Source organism: Miscanthus floridulus, chromosome 18, assembly GCF_019320115.1.
Source record: "Miscanthus floridulus cultivar M001 chromosome 18, ASM1932011v1, whole genome shotgun sequence".
In the NCBI taxonomy this organism is placed as follows: Eukaryota; Viridiplantae; Streptophyta; class Magnoliopsida; order Poales; family Poaceae; genus Miscanthus; species Miscanthus floridulus.
The window spans coordinates 132,597,297-132,614,845 of NC_089597.1; the positions used below are offsets into that span (position 1 = coordinate 132,597,297).

The window sequence follows — 17,549 nt, forward strand, 5'->3', positions numbered from 1 at the left end:
CTGGCCGGTGGGACCCGACAGTCGGCGTCTGCACGCGCGCGGGTGGCGAGGCGAAGCTGGGCCGGCTTCGTGGGCCGCGTGCGTGAGTGGGAGGGCAGACGGGCTGGCTGAGCTGCTGGGCCGGTCGAGACAGGCTGGGCTGAGCTGCTGCCTCCCTCCTTTCCTTTCTCTTTTATTTGTTGCCAATTTGTTTTTTTTCTTCTTCTTTATTTGAATTCAAATTTGGTTTGGAATTTGAATTCAAATCTGGTGTACCTCATCCATTGGATTATTAGATGTGAGGCCCACAACACTTTTATACATATTAAGAACTTTATTTAGCCATATTGTATAACAAAAATAGGTGTAGTTTTGTTATACAAAAATAGAAATAGTTTTCTCTTTAAGCATTTATTCTTTGGTTTGATTAATAATTACTTTATGGTTTATTACTTTAAAGGAGTTGTTAAGCATTACATAAAGCGAATGGAAATCCAAATCACCATTTGAGTTAACAATGTATGCTACATTTTATTTATTAGGATTTAAATAAACATAATTAACAAATGACATGCCATGCTCATGAAATTGTCTAGTTGGGTTACCACTAATGCAACACCTAGGGTTGGCTCCTATAGTTGTCACTCAACATTGCATGGGGTTAAGAAACAAAAATTTTGCAGTTGAGATTTTTGGTGTGTGGATTTTTGGGTTGTTACAGGAACCTCCGCCACCCTACCCCCACCGGCGGCCACCCGGGCCGCCGCTGGCCACCAGCCGCCCACCGTCGGATGCCAGTCCAGAACCGGCATCCACCAAACCTCAACCCCACCTCCGTACCTCACCGCAATGGAGGATGGCTCACCCTCTCGGCGCTCTTGGGCCGATGAGGCCGAGGATGAGCTCCCATCGCCGAAATCCCTGCAAGCGGGGTCTCCAGGCCTTTTCTCGGATGATTTCTTCGGCTGTGGTCGCGGGGAGCGAATCTCCTTCACTGACTCAGAGGATTACTCTGACTCTAAGCCGCCCTCACCGCCGCCGGCTGGCAAAGGCAAGGCGGTAGCGGGGCCGGCTGGGCACCATCGACGTGCGTGTCGTCGTTGTCGTAAACGGTAGGGGCAGGGGGACTTCATGGTTGCTGCTCGTCGGTCTCATCCCTAGCTCGACCCGGCTCCGCCTCCCGCCTACCACCAACGGCGTCGTACCCCCACGGCGCACCCTGCTCGTCCTCTAGAGGAACCAAACTTGGACAGCTTCTTCTAGGTGCGGAGTCGCCGTCGTTGGTGTCGTCGCTCACCGCCCAAGCTGGCTAGGCCTGTCCCGCCAGCGTTGGTTGGCCTCTGCTTCAACTGCTTGGTGAGCTCACATGTAAAGGTAGAGTGCACCTTCTCGGCAAGGTGCTTCAATTGCTGGTGCGTGGGGCACCGCACTATCGCATGCCTGCTCCTTGCACGGCACGCGGGCTCTAAGCGCGAGCGCACTCCGCCGCGGTTGCCAAGGGGTCGAAGGGTCTCTCGGTGGTGGACCGGGGGCCGGCGGGCTCAGCGCGCCGATAACAACACGCCCTTGGCACGGTCTGCCTCCACGGGAAGGTCGCCATCAGTTCCTCGCTGCTGCGCTCCACCGCCTCCGCCTCCTCCACCTCCCCCGCCTCCGCCACCACCGCCAGCCTCTACAGCCGTCGTGGATACGGTGGGGGCGAATGTCCAGGCGCCTATGCGTTGGCGTGTGGAACGTCGGTGTCACACGGAGTTCATCATCGTCCCCCGTTCGGCGGACTTGCTGGCAGCCGAGGACGCGCTCGGCCTTGCGCTTGTCGCGGTGGTTGGAGGTACACGGCCAAAGGTGTCAACGGCCATGGTGGCCTGGTTCCTCTTTGGCTGCTACGGATTGACAGAAGAGGATGCAGAGGTTTGGCGTCATGATCCAGAGGATTTCATTGTGCGGTTCAGGTGCCGCGAGGACAGAGACCGCGTACTTGCCACGCCGTCGGGGGGGGCAGCTTCCTCTCTTCTGGCGGACATGGCGGAGGACATCGATGGCAAGTGCCGAATCATTCTCGTTTAGGGTGCTTGTGGGGATGAGGCGCGTCCCCTGCATGCTCAGAATGCGGCCACGGCGCAGGCCATCCTCGGGCCCGCTTGTGCTGAGGTGGACGTTGTCCGACCTAGTGACGTTTCGGCGGATGACAACTTGGAATTCTTTGTCACGGCATGGTGTCTGCATCCAAGGTTCATCCCCGACGAGTAGGTCGTGTTCATCCTGGAGCCGCGCATCCTCAGCCCCATCGAGGCTGCTTTGACCGTGCTTCCGGGGCTGTGCTACCTCGTGCGGTTGCGCTGGTTGCGTTTTAGGATTGGAGCGCACCGCCGGCGTCCCCTGTGGACGATGGCCATGATGGGGGTGATGCTGATGGAGATGATGGTCCATGCGATGGCAACCATAGCCACGGGGCCCATGATAGGTGCGGCGGTCCGACGCAGGGGCCGACCCCCGAGGATGACTACTTCAGCGGCCGCGGCAACTTCAACCGCTATCATCCCGGGATTGACTGGCGTCGATGTCGTCTCTCGTCGCCGTCTTGCACGACCGCCGTGGCACAGCCGTCCATTTTAGTCGGGGCAGTTTGTTGCCCGCTGGTCACTGGCAGGCATGGACCCAGGCGTGCGGGCATTGCAACTGGTGGCCTACATGAGATTTTGGATGTCGCGTCGCTGTGTCCTCGAGTGCGTGTTGTCGCGTTGCCGCGTCCTCGAGTGCGTGCACCTGCACATCCTTGGGAGCGGGTGCCTGAGGACCCGTCACTGTCGGACTCTGCTCCACATGCCGCTGACATAACCACTTTGCAGCTGGCTTCCATGCCACCAAAGCCAGTTACTGTAGCGGCAACTCCTGCCTTGGATGCCAAGGCCGACGGTAGGTTACTAGTGCCAACGAGCCCATCTCCTATGCTGAGGCGTGCACCCCAAGGCCCTATGGCTGGCTTTGTGGGCCGCTTGCTCACGGACGACCCAAAGATACTCCTTGAGGGCGGTCGCACCCTAGAGTCCCCCCATACGGCGGCCTACGAGGACTGGTGGGCTCTTTGCATTGAGGCAGAGTTCGCAGGCCCAGCACAGTCGTCCAACTCAATGCTACGGGCGGACGTGTCCGTGGGTCCCCAGATGCCTGTGGCTTCAAACAATCATGTCCAGACAGAGTTCGTTGGGCCACCATCGATGGGTTGCACAACAGACCAAGGTGGCTCCGAACCAGAGTGGACGATGCCGGCGCCTCATCGCACGAGGACGCCAACCAGGCCTTCTGCACCGAATGTGGCATCTCCACCCAGGCCTCAGTAGACCGCGGCAGCATCGACGGTGGTGTCGGCGGTGGCGGTGCCGGCACCAGCTACACCGACGGAGATTTCAAGGCGCCTCCGGTCGTAGCTGTGCTCCGTCATCACAGAGCCTATCATAGTTGACCCCCAAGACTACGTGCAACCAGGAAGAGCCGTGTGTTGGACATGGTGCTCTCACCGCCACGTCAAAGCGGTAGACTGGCGGCCAAGAGCAAATGCAGGGCAACTAATCCAACGGTGCAGGCACAAAATGTGTTAATGGCCAAGTGGGTGGTGCGCCCGCTGCAGCAGTCATTGTCTGGAGCAGACGGCGCTTTTGACGAGTACCTGGCACTGTTCAGCAAACCCCTCTCGGAGTCCAAGCGGGAGGCGATCAGCATGCTGTTCCCGGCCAGTTGTGCGATCAATGGCATCCAGCTTGCCGAGGGGGTCGAGCTTGAGGTCTAGCCAACCTCTGCAACCTTATCGCCAAAATGTTGGCAATGTTGAATGAAAAACATGTTAGTCTGGAATGTCCATGGCCTCAATGGTCATGCGTGGCGCAACGTAGTTTGGGATGTCATAGTCTAGGAAAGGGTCTCGCTTGTTTGCTTGCAGGAGACTAAGCTCTCCAATGTATCCAACCAGCTTGCTTCTAAATGCCTAGGAACATTGTTTGAGTATGCCTTCTTGCCTGCTGTAATCAGCACCAGTGGAGTGCACCTCGGCTGGAGGATGGACGCCTGGTTGGCATCGCAGGTGTCCCTGCAGTCACATTCCGTAACTGGCAAAATCTCTAGTCGCTGTGATCCTAGGTTCGCCTAGTGGATCACCGTTGTCTATGGGCTGCTGGAGGCTAATGCCCAGCAGGCTTTTCTTAATGAGCTCGCGGCTCTCCGCTCGTCGATGCTGGGTCCCTGGCTCATTTGCGGGGACTTCAACATGATCTACCGCGCGGTGGATAAGAACAACGACCGGTTGGATCGACAGTGTATGCGCCGCTTCACCCGTTTTCTTGGTGCTATCGTGGTCGAGGAGCTACACCTAAATGGGTGCATGTTCACGTGGACTAACGAGCGACTGCATCCAACGCTCGAGCGCATTGACCGTGCTTTCGCCTTAGTGGATTGGTTGCAATTGTACCCGAACCACCACATGCGTGCGCTCTCCTCGGACTGCTCGGACCACACGCCGTTACTGCTGCGCATGGATGTCGTTCCCTATGCGCAGAAACGCTTCCGCTTCTAATCCTTCTGGACGAAGCTGCCAGGGTTCCTTGATGTTATCGCCTCTGCATGGCAACCGACCTTGCTTCACGCGGACGCGTTCCGTATCATGGACTTCAAACTCCAGAACGTCGCTCGCGCACTCAAAAGTTGGAGTATGCGCAATATCGGGAGCATCCGCCTGCAACTTGCCATTGTGCGCGAGGTCATCCTATGTTTGGAATGCGCACAGGACCGAAGACCACTGTTGACTGAGGAGCGTGTGCTATGAAAGGACATGAAATGCAAATGCCTTGGCCTTGCATCCCTCATAAGAACAATTGCTAGGCAGCACTCAAGGTTGTTGTTCCTTGCTGATGGGGATGCAAACACGAGGTTCTTCCACCTTCAGGATTGCCACCATAGTCGAAAGAATCACATCGCCTCGCTCACGGTCTAGGGAAACGACCTTGTCCTCAGTGAGCAGTTGGCAGACGCACTGTATGAACACTACAGCGGACTGCTCAGCACTCCATTCCAACGACCGGGCTCTGTGAACTTCGATGGCCTGGGGCTCGACCAACACGATTTATCCATGCTGGATGTATGCTTCTCAGAGTTCAAGATCTGGGCGACCATCAAGGAGTTGCCGTCGGACAAAGCTCTAGGGCCGGATGGCTTCACTGGGTTGTTCTACAAAGTTGCCTGGCCGATCATCAAGCAGGACGTCCTCAACGCTTTCAACGTGTTCTAGTCGCTGGATGGGCGTAGCTTCCATTTAATCAATGATGCCTTCATGGTCCTAATTAAAAAGAAGAATGCAGCCCAGGAGATCGGTGACTACCACCCGATCAGCCTAATGCACAGCTTTGGGAAGCTTATTGCCAAATGCCTTGCCCGTCGGCTAGCTCTTGTGCTGAATGATCTAGTGCATCCATGTAAGAGCGCGTTCATCCAGGGATGGTCCATACAAGATTCCTTCAGAGGCATTCAGCTGACCTACAAGACCTTGCACCAAAAGAAGTAGAGTTGCATCCTTCTGAAGATCGATATTGCGAAAGCCTTCGATTCCGTCTGTTGGCCTTTCCTTTTGGAGGTCCTACAGCGGCTCGGGTTCAGTCAGTGATGGAGGAACTAGATGTCCATCATCCTTGGATCAGCAAGCATCAGAGTCCTCCTCAATGGCAAACCGGGCAACCGCATCTGCCATGCCAGAGGCTTGCGGCAAGGCGACCCCCTGTCACCGATGTTGTTCGTCCTAGCTATGGAGGTGCTTGGTGGACTCATCAGGTGGGCTGAGTCCCACTCCTTCCTCTCACCTATCCAGTGCACCGTGGTGCGCACAAGGGTGTCGCTATACGCGGACGACGTCGTCATGTTCATTAAGCCAGGGTTGAACGACATCGTCGCCATCAAAACCATCCTGCAGATCTTCGGCGATGCGTCGGGTTTGTACACTAACTTGGGCAAGAGCATCGCCAACCCGATTGCCTGTTCACTGGAGGAGTTGCAGCTAGTGGCAAGCTTGTTGTCCTGCACAATCGGAGCCTTTCCATGCAAATACTTGGGCATCCCCATCTCTACTCGCTACCTGTGTTGGACTGAGGAACAATTCTTCATTGATACCGTCGCGGCGCGTATTCCGCTATGGAAGGGCCGGCTCATGAACACTGCAGGCAGGGTTGCGTTGACGCAGGCAACGCTCTCCGCCATCCCGGTGCACCTCTCCATTGCTGTATGTCTGTCGCCATGGGCGGTCGACCACATTGATAAGCTGCGTCGATCGTTCATATGGTCTAGGTCGGCCACGGTGGCCACGGGCAAGTGTCGCGTGGCCTGGGACGTGGTCTGTAGGCCCAAGGAGCTTGGGGGTCTCAGCGTCATCGACCCACGTAGGTCCGGTCTGGCACTTAGACTGCGCTAGGAGTGGCTGCGGAAGGTCGACCCCAACAGAACTTGGATCGATCTGCCGAGAACAACCGACAGGACCACGCGTGCCCTCTTTCGTGCAGCAACAATGATGGTGGTCGGGGACGGGACCTCAACGTTGTTCTAGCAAGACTCATGGATCCATGGATGCTGTGTACAACAAATTGTGCCTGCTGTGTTTGCCTCCGTCCCACGGGCGAAGACGAGGTCATGGACTGTGGCGTCGGGATTGGCTGGTCACGCATGGGTCTCCGACATCACCAGGGCGCAAACTATGCAGGTCTTCCTCCAGTACCTAGACCTCTGGGAGCGGGTGCGCGGGGTATAGCTGGTGACGGGGGTTACGGACTCCATCATCTGGCGTTGGTCCGCGGACCACAAGTACTCCACGGTGTCGGCGTATGGTGCGATGTTCATCGGATCGACCTCGCCTTTGGGTGCCAAGCTGATTTGGGGGATGCGAGCACCACCAAAGGTCAGGTTCTTCTTCTGGTTGGCTATGCATCGTCGTTGCTAGACAGCAAATCGCCAGATGCGGCATGGCCTACAGGACAGTGATGATTGCATCATGTGTCTTCAAGCATCCGAAACTTTGGATCATATCCTGCTGGGTTGTAGCATCAGCCGTCAGGTCTGGATAATCCTCCTATCCAGGCTTGGGCTCACAGCCATCGCCGCCCACGTGGACGTCGACACCTTCCGCTGGTGGGCCTGGGCTAGGCGTAGGGTGCACCGAAGCAGTAGGAAGGGCTTCGATTCGCTAATCATGCTAACCTGCTGGGTGCTTTGGAAGAAACGCAACGCACGGACGTTCAAGAATGAAGCCAAGGACGCTCGAGAGCTGTGTTTGGAGACCCGACAGGAGGCTGACTTGTGGTTGAGGGCAGGGTATTCGACCCTATCGTCGCTCACTTCATTCATGTAATTGGTCACTTGTGACACTGATTTTTCTTTTACCGCTCTATTTTTTTTTCTACTCGACGGGGCAACCTTTGGTTACCTTACATCGACGTTGCCATTGTTTGTTTGGATGTTCTCTACTTCCTCTTAATGAAATACGTGCTACAGTGCACGTTTGAGAAAAAAAAAGAATGCTTTCATCCGCAACCGCACGATTCAAGATAACTTCAAATACATTCAGAGGGCATCAGTGCTTATTCGAAAGAAAAGGATACCCATGATACTCCTGAAGCTTGATATCTCAAAGGCATTCGATACTCTATCCTGGCCATTCTTACTGGAGCTACGGCAGGCTAGAGGGTTTGGCCAGAACTGGTGCCGATGGATCTCCCAGCTGCTTTCAACGGCATCCTCCAGAATCTTACTCAACAGACATAAGGTCCACCAATTAAGGCTGCGTTTAGTTCGTGAAATGAAAATTTTTGGATGTCACATCAGATGTTTCGGGGGATGTCGGAAGAGGTTTTTGGATACTAATAAAAAAACTAATTACATAGCTCGCCTGAAAACTGCGAGATGAATTTATTAAGCCTAATTAATGCATCATTAGCGCATGTTAGTACTGTAGCACTTATGGCTAATCATGGACTAATTAGTCTTAAAATATTCGTCTCGCTATTTTCAATCAAACTGTGCAATTAGTTTTTTTCGTCTATATTTAATACTCCATGCATGTGCCATAAAATTCGATGTGATAGTTTGGGGTGAAAATTTTTGGGAACTAAACCAGGCCTAAGCACTTACGGGGGGTAAGGCAGGGCGATTCACTATCCCCTATGCTGTTCATTATCGCGATGGATGTGCTGCCAAGGCATGCAGTGATGGAGTTCTGCGCCCGATGGAGCCTCATGAGGTCAAATTCCAATGTAGCTTGTACGCCGACGACGTCATCCTGTTCATCAGGCTAACAATACAAGAGGCTACCATGGTTAAGAAGATACTGAGGATCTTTGGCGAGGCAGCCGGGCTGCAAATAAACCTTGCAAAATGCTCCATCACACCGATCTTCGGTGGGGAGGATGTCTTGGAACAAATCATTACCATACTCGACTGCTAGGTCAAGCCATTTCCAATCACATATCTAGGGCTACCGTTGAGTACCAAGAAGGTCCCCAAGGCTGAGATCCAGTCAGTCGTTGAGGCAGTGGCTCAGAAGTCGCCCCCTTGTCACGGCTCGCTAATGGCAAGGAGTGGACGGTTAGTGTGGATAAAGTCCATGCTCTGAGCGGTACCGATCTACTCTGTGATGGTAGAGGACCTTCCTCCATGGGCAAGGCGCGAGATTGATGCTATCTGCAGAAAATTCTTTTGGGTGGGCAAAGACGCATCGGTGCGCGGGAAATGCATGGTGGCCTAGGAGGTGGTCTACAAACCAACTGAGTTGGGCGGGCTCGGCGTTACTGACCTCAAGCTAGCGGGCTTCGCCCTATAAACCAGGTGGCTTTGGCTTTAGAAGACTGAGCACAACCGTGCCTGGAGTCAGCTGCCAATCAAAACAGCGCTAGAAGTTCAAGGGTTCTTTTGGGCTTCCACTTACACCATTATTGGGGATGGAAGGACTGCTCTCTTTTGGGAAGACCGAAGGATCGAGGGGAGTTCCACGACGGAGTTAGCCCCAAACCTGGCAGCGCTAGAGTCCTCAAGGATCAGGGCAAGACTCACAGTACGCCAGGGCATTGCGAACAGGCATTGGACCAGAGGCATTTCTGGTGGAATGTCGACAGCAGCAATCGCCGAGTACCTATCATCACCGTTGGCCTGACTGCACCGCTACTGCATCGCTGGACTTCACCAACTCTTCTCCAACCATCGCTACCCATGCGCAGATCATCACCGACCGAATGAGATGGTTGGATCCTCCTCGCCGGCGCCCTCCGATGGTCTATACACTCCCATCCACTCTCCTCTCTCTATCACTCTGTAGTACTGTTCATTAGGTTTTCTACTTGTTCATCCCAAATACAAAGAACCACCTGACTAGATGCTACTCTAGGTGATCTCTGGATCTAACATTGGTATCAGACACCTGTCTAGTTCGTAGATCTAGATCGGGGACATGAAAAGAAAAGAGAAAGTTTTGACCGATCCGGATCTGGATCGGGGGAAAGAAAAAGAAACAAATTGAACCCTAACCCTAGCAGTTCGCTAGCCTAGGGTGTAGATCTAGGGTTTTCCGAATCAAAAGCAAAGGAAAAACGAATGAAAAGAGCATTCGATTTAGATACAATAGAACCCAATCCCTAACCCTAACCCTAATCGGGAAATCGGATGAAATCCGAGCACAAGAACCAAAGAAACCAAAAGGGGAAGACGGGAAAGGGGTGGCTTACCTCGCCGTCGTGCACGCCGGCACGCGGGGAAAAGAAAGAGCCAAACTCCGGGGGCACTGCTTGCCGGGATCCAGCCACAGGGGCGCCGCGGCCAGGCCGCTCGACGGTGGCGTGCTCACCCGCTGGGGAACGCGCACGCCGGCGAGGGGGCCAGCGACAGCGCTGGGGCTGGCTGCTCCACTGATTCGCCCGCTCGCTCGCTCGGTGCGTTGCTGCGCTGAGGAAAGTGAGAAGAGAGAGCAGAGTGAGGCGAAGAGAGAGAGAGAGAGGGCCAGGCCGAATGAGTTAGGGTTTCGGCTCGGAGACGCGCGGCGTCGGGTTTTATTCCGAGCGAAACGCGCGCGACCGTCCGATGATGGATGAACGGCCAAGATAGAGCGGGCCAACTTGCGGCCTAGGCGGGAGCGCGTGGGGCGCGACTTTGCCAGCCTAGGCCTAGGTTGCGGCCTGGGTGCGGCCTACGCGCGCGAAGAGATGGGCTGAGCCGTTTCTGCGGTTTTGGGCCGAAACAGAAAAGTTTGAGTCCAGTTTCGCATTTTTTTCCAGAAAATTGAAAAATGAAAATCGGCTCAAAAGGAAATAGAAAAAGTATTTTTCCCTGTGGGTAAAATTCATCAAATTGAAAGCTTTTCCGCTGCGTATTTAAAGATGTAATTTTCATTATTAAATTCAAACCAACGGGAGAATTTAATTTTGAAAATGGATTATAATATTTTTATTATTCTGACCAACGTTGATTAATGGCAATATTATAATGTTTTGTCTTGCATTAATTCTATTTCTGCCCAACGGTGATGTAGAATTAGTGTAGAGAACAATTATATGTTTTAATTTTAACCAACGTTGAAAATAAGGCATGCAATTGTTATTGTTATTATTTATGTTCTCACACTATTTGAATTGTGTTTTCAGGAGGATACTCCTTGATGGCTTATATCAAAGATATCCCAACTCTTAAAGGGGATAACTACATTGAATGGAAGAAAAAGATCGACTTGGCCTTCATTTTGGCTGAGGTTGACTGGGTAGTCACCACACCGTGTCCCAAAGAACCTGAGGCACCGGTGAGGGAGACTGATGAGACTGATGCTGCATGGCAGAACAGAGAGCGAGACTTTGCTCCCGTAAAGATATCTTTTGACCTCGAACATAGAAAGTGGGTCACAGCCAATAAGAAATGTTTGGCTGTGATAAAGAATATAATTGAGCCTGCAATAGTGGGCTCAATTCCAGACTGTGACATGGTCATAGAGTACCTAGAAAGAATAAAGAGTCAGTTCACTGGCTCTTCAAAGACATATGCAACCCAGCTGATTAAGCAGCTAGTGACAGAAAGGTACTCTGGTGGCGGCAGTGGCATTAGAGAGCACATACTGAGAATGAGCAATTTGGCATCTAAGCTCAAACCAATGGATTTGGCACTCAAGGATGAGTTTCATATTCATTTGATTTTTGCTTCTTTGCCTAAAGAATTTGACACTTTTGTTGTTAATTACAACATATAGCCCGAGAAATGGGATCTAGAAAAGCTCATAGCCATGTGTGTGCAGGAGGAGGAAAGAATAAAAGTTTCACAGGGTGGTACTATCAACTACCTAAAAGATAATAAGAAAAAGAACTATAATAACAGCTCTTTCTCCAAGTCACCTGGAAAGGGTCCCATGCAACAGTCTCAGAACAAGCAATTCCCAGTGGATAAAGATCAATGTCTCCACTGCAAGAAGATAGGACATTACAAGAAAGATTGTCCCGATTTCCTAAAGTTGATTATGAAAAAGAAAGGTGAGAACATTATTACGTTTGTAAATGAATCCTTGTATGTCAAGTTTTCAAAATCTACTTGTTGGATTGATTCAGGTGCAACTATTCATGTTGCTAATTCTTTACAATGATTCCATTCGATGAGAACTTTGCAAAGAAGCGAAAGTTTCATTAAAGTCGCAAATGGAGTACAAGTAGATGTTGAGGCCGTTGGTGATCTTCTGCTAGAGCTTGCTGATGGCTTCATACTTTTTCTTAGAGATGTTCTTTATGTATCTTCTTTGCAAAGAAACTTGATTAGTGTTTCAAAGTTGGACCACGATAGTTATGATTGCCATTTTGGAAATGGCAAATGTCAGATATTGTTTAATAATAGATGTATTGGTCTTGCCTTCCGACAAGACGAGCTTTATTTGTTATCACTTCGTGAAAATGCGAATTCCGTATGTGATGTGAATGAGAATGTATCCTCATCGAACAATGCAAACAGAAAACAAAAGAGAACTCCTAATGTATCGTCAAAATTGTGGCACTGTCGCTTAGGCCATATTTCGAGGGGGAGAATAGAGAAACTAGTTAAGAATGAAATTCTTCCTCCACTGGAGTTCTCTGACTTAGAGCAATGTATAGAATGTATTAAAGGAAAGTATGTAAAGAAAATTAAAAAGGATACCAAACGAAGCACAGGAATTTTAGAGATAATTCACATAGACATATGTGGTCATTTTCCTGTGAAAAGTGTGGATGGTTATGATTCATTCATAACATTCACAGACGATTACTCTCGTTTTAGCTACATTTATCCAATTAAAGAAATAACAGAAGCGTTGGATAAATTCAAAATATTTAAAGCAGAAGTTGAAAATCAGCATGATTTAAAGATTAAGATAGTCAGGTCTAACCGTGGGGGGGGTACTACGGTCGGCATACCCCATATGGACAAGTTCCTGGACCTTTTGCAAGGTTCTTACAAGAGAATGGTATAGTCGCCCAGTATTCAACACCGAGCGAACCTCAGCAGAATGGAGTAGCTGAAAGGCATAACCATACCCTGATGGATATGGTGCGTAGTATGATAGGTTACTCCACCTTACCGTTGAACCTGTGGATGGAGGCGTTAAAAACCGCCATTCATATTCTCAATAGAGTACCAAGTAAGTCGGTGCCTAAAACACCGTATGAATTATGGACAGGAAGAGTACCCTCACTAAAACACTTACGAGTGTGGGGAAGTCCTGCTGAGGCTAAAGTATTTAACCCAAACATTGGGAAGTTAGATCCCAAAATAGTAAGTTGCCATTTCATTGGCTACCCAGAAAAGTCAAAAGGTTTTCGTTTCTACTGTTCAGATAGACATACAAAGTTTATGGAAACGAGACACGCTGTCTTTCTAGAGGATGAAATGATAAGGGGGAGCATGGTAGCTTGAGAAATTAATCTTGAGGAGAAACAGGTGTATGCACCCACTCTGATGGTTCAGGAGCCATTTTTTGAGCTACCTACTGCTGCTACCCCTACAACGCAAGATGTTGTGGTGCCAACACCTGTTATTATTCCTCCTATGACAACAATAAATGAGGATGAGGAACCCATGGTTTAGAATCCTACAGACCCTATTGCCACACATGAGGGGGAGCAACAACAGCCTCAAACAATAAATATACCAAATGTGGAGGCCCTTAGAAGGTCTCAAAGAGTTAGAAGATCAGCTATTTTTGATGATTATGAAATCTATAATACTGAAAAGTTTCAAATGGAGGATGATCCCACCTCATTTGAAGAAGCCATGAGAAGTGATCATTCATCAAAGTGGCTTGATGCCATGGAAGATGAAATGAAATCAATGAATGCCAATAAAGTTTGGGATTTAGAGATAATTCCTAAAGGAGCCAAAATAGTAGGATGTAAATAGGTCCACAAGACAAAACTTGACTCTCAAGGAAATATAGAGAGATATAAAGCCCGACTTGTGGCAAAAGGCTTCACGCAAAGAAAAGGGATTGATTACAATGAGACCTTTTCTCCAGTCTCATGTAAAGATTCATTCAGAATCATAATGACATTAGTGGCACATTACGATCTAGAATTACATCAGATGGATATAAAGACGGCATTTCTTAATGGAGACTTAGAGGAAAATGTCTATATGGCACAACCGAAAGGTTTTGTCATGGAAGGAAAAGAACGAATGGGATGCCGCCTAAATAAATCTATTTATGGATTAAAATAAGCTTTAAGACAGTGGTACTTGAAGTTTGACTAGACAATAAAGAATTTTGGATTTAAAGAGAATGTTGAGGACAATTGTGTCTATACAAAGTTTAAGAATGGGAAGTTTATCTTCCTTGTCCTATATGTGGATGATATCTTACTTGCTAATAGTGATGTCAGTCTACTACTGGAGACAAAGAAGTTTTTGTCCTCAAAGTTTGATATGAAAGATCTTAGTGAAGCTTCGTTCATTCTAGGGATCGAGATTCACCGAGATAGAAGTAAAGGGGTATTAGGACTATCGCAAAAGGCATACATTGAAAAGATCTTAAAGAAATTCAGTATGCACAAATATAGTCCTTCACCTGCTTCTATAGTCAAGGGCGACAGATATAGGGATTTTCAATGCCCTAGGAACCAATATGAGATCGATCAAATGAAAGTGGTTCCATATGCTTCAGCTATCGGAAGCTTGCAATATGCTCAAGTATGCACGCGCCCTGACTTGGTATTTGTTACCGGTTTACTTGGCAGATTCCAGAGCAATCCTGGAATAGAACACTAGAAATTGGTAAAGAAAGTCTTACGTTATTTGCAAGGAACGAAAGGCCTTATGATGACGTATAGAAGATCTGATTCACTCCATATAGTGGGATATTCAGATTCTGATTATGCGGGAGATAATAGAAAATCCACGTCTGTATATGTGTTCACTCTCGCAGGGAGAGCTATTTCATAGAAAAGCTCAAAGCAAACCGTCACTACATCGTCCACAATGTATGCCGAGTTTGTAGCGTGTTATGAGGCAACGGGGCAGGTGAACTGGCTAAAGAAGTTCATACCCGGTTTGAAAGTGGTTGACGACATCTATAGACCACTGAAGTTATATTACGATAATAATCTAGCAGTACAGTATGCTCACAACAATAGGTCAAGTGGTGCTACCAAACATATTGACATAAAGTATTATGTTGTGAAGGATAGAGTCCGGGATCAAATGATAAGTCTTGAGCATATAAGTACCAAAAAGATGCTCGCGGATTCGCTTACAAAAGGCTTACCACCCAACGTGTTCAGAGAACATGTAGTCGGCATGGGTTTAAGGGAAAGCCTATGATTCCTGGACTATAAAGTGCCCAAAAGTTAAAGTATCTATTTCATATCAGAGACGTGCATTGTAGTTGTTAAATCTATCGGCGATTGACCGTGACGATGAAACATGCTCTATGCATCATCTGTGAAGAAATGAGTAAGGAGAAAATGATTGAAGTTTAAAGTTTAAAGATAAAAGTAATAGTGTGAGATCAAGGGAGAGAATGTTGAAATAATCTCCCAGCCAATAAGCCCAACGGCCTATTGGGCCTTGGTCACGCGCCCTGATCGGGGGCGCCCAACCCTACATGGTTGGTGGGCCCCCATCGCACTGCGCTATATAAAGTGGGGGGGGCGGCGGCTCATAGTACGAGGTTCACCGTGAGCCACTCCGCCCCACCAACAAACCCTAAGTCCGATACAGTAAGGGTGCGCAGCCAGCGACGGGAAGACGCCACCGTCATCACCGTCGGCCTGACTGCACCACTACTGCATCGCCGGACTTCACCAACTCTTCTCCGACCATCGCTGCCCGTGCGCAGAATGTCACCGACCGAACGAGATGGCCGGATCCTCCTCGACGACGCCCTCCGATGGTCTGTACACTCCCATCCACTTTCCTCTCTCTATCACTCTATAGTACTGTTCATTAGGTTTTCTACTTATTCATCCTAAATACAAAGAATCACCCGACTAGATGCTACTCTAGGTGATCTCTGGATCTAACAAACCATGGAGGCCATCACTCTCAATGAACAACCCGACAAGACTGTGTGGCGGTGGACACCAGATGGAACCTATTCAGCGCAACCAGCATACAGGATGCTGCGCACAGGCTCCATCCTCTTCCTCGGTCATTCGCTTATTTGGAAAACTTGGGCACCTCTACGGGTCAAAATATTTCTTTGGCTAGCATTCCGGAGAAGGCATTGGACAGGCGACCGCCGAGCCAGACACGGTCTGGAGACAAGGGAAGAATGCTACCTTTGCGACCAAGCATCAGAGACAATTGACCACATCCTGCGCTGCTGCCCGTATACGAGAGAGGTATGGTTTCATGTCTGCAGGGCCTTGGGGCGCCAGCTACCACCAGTGCAACGCTCAATCCTCACCTGGTGGAGACGCTTGCGACGCCAATGGCAGGGCCAGCAGAGAAAAGGCTTCGATTCACTATTCGCGCTTGTATCATGGCAACTGTTGAAAGAGCGCAATGCTCGTTGCTTTAGGGAGGCCTCGGCCACTATCAACAATCTCCTTCTCATCATCAAAGCGGAAGCTGAGCAGTGGGCTAAGGCGGGCGCGAAAGCTTAGGGTCAGGAAACTAGTTTCAGTTCAGAGCTTCAGTTGGAGTTCAGACAAGATGGAGCCTCAGGCCAAACTCTTGTACTATACTTTCTACTCTTCTTAATACAATGATACGCATATCTCTTGCGTATTCGAGAAAAAAAAGAAAAGTCATAATTAACCTAGAGCTCTCGTTGAGCAAACACAGTAAGCAGCACTAGACCTTAGAATGTAAGTGGTGTTTTTTACGATTATTGGAATGTTTCTTATCGAGTTATTATAAAGCTACAAAAAGAGTAGATAGATAGAATAAGTCTTTGGTGCGAGAAATTTATGGATACAAAACTTGACATACCACTTGCAAGTTGATACCTAAACATGAACCGTCCTGTAGAGCATTTTCATTAGTAATATCCTATCCAATCTTCTATACTTAAAAGTAGCATTTTAGGATATGAAGATGTTGTTGCAATCCCGTATCTCGCCTTCTATATCTAAATTTTTAAGATATTTTCAAAAAGAAGCATCATTCCTCTAAATAATGGATATAGCCCACTCTACCATGTCCTCAAAGAAATATAGAAGATATATATGTGTTACATCAGACATTATTACTCCCTTATATCCTAAATTGATTTTAAGTACTATCTTAAAACAATTCATAAGAAATGCAATATAAAAGATATAGTGAAGATGCTTTTAGCATAGGACTTAGGTCTTGGGTATAAAAGAGTTGAGACCTAAAATCACGGGTACGAAACTTGGCATACGACTTGGGTACAAAATTACCCTCGAACTCTCATTGAAATGTTGAATAGACACACTAAGTAGTACTCTCAGTTCATACAACTTTTGGAACGATTCTTAGCGAGTTATTGTAAAATTAATAAAGAAGTAGATAGGTGGAAATCTTTGGTGCCAGAAATTTATGGTACAAAACTTGGCATACAACTTGCGAACCTTGACCTAAACATTGAATTTTATCATCGTTTTGGCGCATGATCTCTAAGGTGGCGTTTGGATATAATTTATCTATCTATCTATTCTATATTCTATACTATAAAAGAGTGAATGAATTAAAAATAGCCTTTCACCCTGATATTTTCTATCTACCTAAACTCTTGTCCCTTAGATCTACATTAAAATTAGATCCAACACATCTAAAATTTCCACCTTGATATGACAAATAGACCCCGCCGAAAAACTTAAACATTTACGCATGTTTCTCTCTTGCCTACGTCTTCCGATCGATTTTTTTTTCACCGTCCTCGACCCCTACCCGGCCGTCGTACCCATGCAATGAGATTACACCTATCCACCGAAATTTTCCTCTCAGCGCCCACGACAGTTTCGGCGTCCTTCACCCGCCGCCTTGACTCGTGGTCGTCCTCAAGATTCAGATTCAAAAGTTTACAATTCAGTGCTCATCGTGTGTCTGCCAGATGAATCTACAGGGTGTGTTCCAGACGGAGTCGGCGA

General features: G+C 48.8%; 1 pseudogene; it reads left to right on the plus strand.

Moving 5' to 3' along the window:
* Positions 1-5,767: 5,767 nt before the first annotated feature.
* Positions 5,768-11,658, plus strand: LOC136524712 (uncharacterized; annotated as a pseudogene).
* Positions 11,659-17,549: the final 5,891 nt, after the last annotated feature.